At 34.9% G+C, this 3,538-nt stretch overlaps 5 non-coding genes across 5 annotated transcripts; all 5 read left to right on the forward strand.

Annotated features, from left to right (window-relative positions):
* Positions 1-346: 346 nt before the first annotated feature.
* Trnae-uuc lies at positions 347-418 on the forward strand. The gene has a single exon. It is a non-coding gene; the product is annotated as a tRNA-Glu (tRNA).
* An 820-nt stretch (positions 419-1,238) lies between these two features.
* Positions 1,239-1,310, forward strand: Trnae-cuc. Its single transcript has one exon. It is a non-coding gene; the product is annotated as a tRNA-Glu (tRNA).
* A 308-nt stretch (positions 1,311-1,618) lies between these two features.
* Positions 1,619-1,690, forward strand: Trnae-uuc. The gene has a single exon. It is a non-coding gene; the product is annotated as a tRNA-Glu (tRNA).
* A 669-nt stretch (positions 1,691-2,359) lies between these two features.
* Trnae-uuc lies at positions 2,360-2,431 on the forward strand. The gene has a single exon. It is a non-coding gene; the product is annotated as a tRNA-Glu (tRNA).
* Positions 2,432-2,859: 428 nt separating this feature from the next.
* Trnae-uuc lies at positions 2,860-2,931 on the forward strand. The gene has a single exon. It is a non-coding gene; the product is annotated as a tRNA-Glu (tRNA).
* The last annotated feature ends 607 nt before the right edge of the window (positions 2,932-3,538 follow it).

Raw genomic sequence — 3,538 nt, forward strand, 5'->3', positions numbered from 1 at the left:
ATAACGTCAATCGGATCTCAGCTGAAAATCAGCGTCATGGATGTACGAGTAAATGCATGGCAAATGCTGAGCTGTACACCCTTGTCTGGTGTTACAGACAGACGTTCTGTTGTAAATAAACATATCAAATGTAAGACGCACTGTTTGTTAACTTGAATAAATGTATTTTCTTTCAAGTTTTGCGCGTCATTGGATGAATTTAAATCAATGATAATATGTTGATACCCTTCACGACATTATTCGACTTTAATCGGATGGTTATATTTTAAATTTATTACTCGATAGATAGCGCCTTAACCAAACCGTCCATAAAAGTCTACACAACTATTTCGACAGTAATATCATCTCCCGTATGGTCTAGTGGCTAGGATACCTGGCTTTCACCCAGGAGGCTCGGGTTCGATTCCCGGTACGGGAAAGTACTTTTATGATTTTTGTGTAAAATATAGTATCTTTTAAAATTAAGATAAAAGATATTTACATAATGTCAAGTATTTTTCTTATTAACTTCAAATTATAATGTTAACAGTACGTATTTATTGGTAAACTAACCGTATTACTATAATTTCTTTTAAGAAATTTAGATAATATTTAAAACATATTACGTATAACATACAATCAAATGTCAAATTAAATTATATGTCTTTTAACAAACTACACTGAAAAGTTAAAGCGGTGCTAGCCCAGTGGGTAGGAGCTCGACTTCACTTTCGGATTCAAACCCCAGCACCTCCAACTTTTCTAAGTTATGTGCGTTTCAAGTAATTCTAATATCACTGGCTTCAACGGTGAAGGAAAACATCGTGAGTAAACCTGCATGCCTGAGAGTTCTACAAGGTGTGGAGTCCACCAATCCGCACTGGGCCACCGTCTTTACCCTTCTCATCGTGAAAGGAGACCCGTGCCCTGTAGTAAGCCGTTTACGGGTTGATATGATGTTGATGATGACTAAAAAGTTACTATAAGGTTTTTTACACGTTACAAAAAACACAGTATGTAGGATATACAACAACCATGACGTAGTAGAACGTTGCATTTCCACGCTGAACCAAACACTCGATTTCCGCTTTTCCAACTGTTGCTAAGCGATGGCCACTGGTAACCGCCATACAAAATATTCGACGCGTTCACAACTGTGGCTATCAAATAATGCGTTTTATAAAGTCGACGAAGAAGCTGAAATAGGTACAAAAATATATTTTTGGGTAAACATCAAAATTTTCGATACTGCTTTCATCTCCCGTATGGTCTAGTGGCTAGGATACCTGGCTCTCACCCAGGAGGCTCGGGTTCGATTCCCGGTACGGGAATTGTTTTTGTTCGACATTAATATTTAAAGTGGAACTTTTTTAAGTTTTTTAATAATTATTCTTCAGAACGTAACAAAAAATCTTCACTAAAATTAATATTAAAAAAAAATATTTTATTATGGTCGAAAGTTGTGATGTGCCGATGTACAATAAAACTTAAAATATAAACCCCAAATAATAACTATTCTATAAAAGTCACACTCACGTGGAGTGGTGCGGCAGCCAATTTTAATGCCACGTAAAATCGGCTCCCAGAAGAGGCAAAAGCAAATTTGTACCAATCCAAAAGTTTGACAGCATTTCTCATCTCCCGTATGGTCTAGTGGCTAGGATACCTGGCTTTCACCCAGGAGGCTCGGGTTCGATTCCCGGTACGGGAATACAATTTTTTAGTTTAGAAATATCATGTCTTAAAACGTACTTTTTTACAAAACTAAATAAAGTCTAAAAAGCAAATAAAAACCTCGTTTATAATACTTTTTATCGTCAAATATTTTTGATATATTATAATTTGTATATTGAGTGTAATTCAAGATGATTTCCCGACCAAAAAAGGAGTCATGATGAAAAAAACTATTTATTATGAAAGAAAATATAACCTAGTTGTGTTAAAATAACTCTTTTAAAAAATCTAGTGACATATATAAAAATACATCTGTGTTTGGCCTTTTCGATTTTATCTCCTGCAAAATAGAAAAATGATTGGTAAATTCATAAATGATATTGAAACAGAGCAACCGCTGAGTTTCTTGAAAGCTTCTTTTCGATAGAATGCCTTCGGAAACGGCGGTAGAGTCGCTTTTTTCAAAACATGTATTTACTGTGTCACTATTGTAAGCTCACTGAATCAAAAAGTCGTGACATTTCAAAATTGCTTATTTCATAGAGGTCTTACGTAAACCTAATAAGTATGTATTACTTGAAATCATTTAATTTAGTCACTTTTTAAATTTCATGTTATAGACGTGAGTGCAAGTGATTATGCAAAAATTTACTGTACCTAATGGATGCAGAAAGAAGAATAAAAATATTTGACACATCTCTTCATATCCCGTATGGTCTAGTGGCTAGGATACCTGGCTTTCACCCAGGAGGCTCGGGTTCGATTCCCGGTACGGGAATAAATTCTTTTTTGTTACATTTTTTTTTAAATAAACAAATACTATTGAATATTGTATAGAAGCAGGCGTTACTTTGCGGAAATCCATGATATATTATCAAAATTAAGCTTAATTTGCTATACTCCGCGAAAAGCAGGAGAATCTGTGTGGTGTAATTTACAATACACCCTCTACGCACGTTTCGCTCCGAAACCGGAGCATCTGTGTGGTGTGGAGTATAAGGCTTGAAGAAATTATAAATTACACCACACAGATTCTCCTGCTTTTCGCGGAGTATAGTAAATTAAGCTTAATTTTGATAAATAATATTGACTTTCTTAAAGGTTAGTCTTCTTTTGTTGTTCTTTTTTGATCCTTACTGCTCAAAAATTTTAAAAACATTTTTATCAAATAGGTATAATTCGAAATGTTTGACACATCTCCTCATCTCCCGTATGGTCTAGTGGCTAGGATACCTGGCTTTCACCCAGGAGGCTCGGGTTCGATTCCCGGTACGGGAAAAACTTTTTCATATATTTTTTTTCTCCCTTGTAGAAAAGAAATATTTTCACTATGGAAAATACTTTCACATTTATACTTTATTTTTAGAGAAATCAGCTATCTAAAGAATCTCCAAAAAGTCTCCAGAATGCAAACTATTTCCATAACAAATTGTGCCAAGATCAGTGCAGCGGTTATGAAGATAGCTAATAAACAAACAGATACTTACATTGATACTATTAATATGGATAAGGAAACGAAGATATATAGACGTCCGATTGGCGCAGTGGGCAGGGACCCTGCTTTCTGAGTCAAGGCTGTGGGTTCGATTCCCACAACTGGAAAATATTTGTGTGATGAACATGAATGTTTTTCAGTTCTTGGTGTTCCGTTCGATTTAGCGTTCCGTTTATTTGTATATTACAAGTATTTATGTATATTATTCATAATAATATTCATCAGTCATCTTAGTACCCATAACACAAGCTTCGCTTACTTTGGGGCTAGATGGCGATGTGTGTATTGGCGCAGTATATTTATTTATTTATTTATTATTTATTTATGTATAATATTCATCAGTCTTCTTAGTACCAATAACACGAGCTACGCTTACTTTCGGGCTAGAAG

The sequence above is a fragment of the Pararge aegeria genome, chromosome 21 (assembly GCF_905163445.1).
Source record: "Pararge aegeria chromosome 21, ilParAegt1.1, whole genome shotgun sequence".
NCBI lineage: Eukaryota > Metazoa > Arthropoda > Insecta > Lepidoptera > Nymphalidae > Pararge > Pararge aegeria.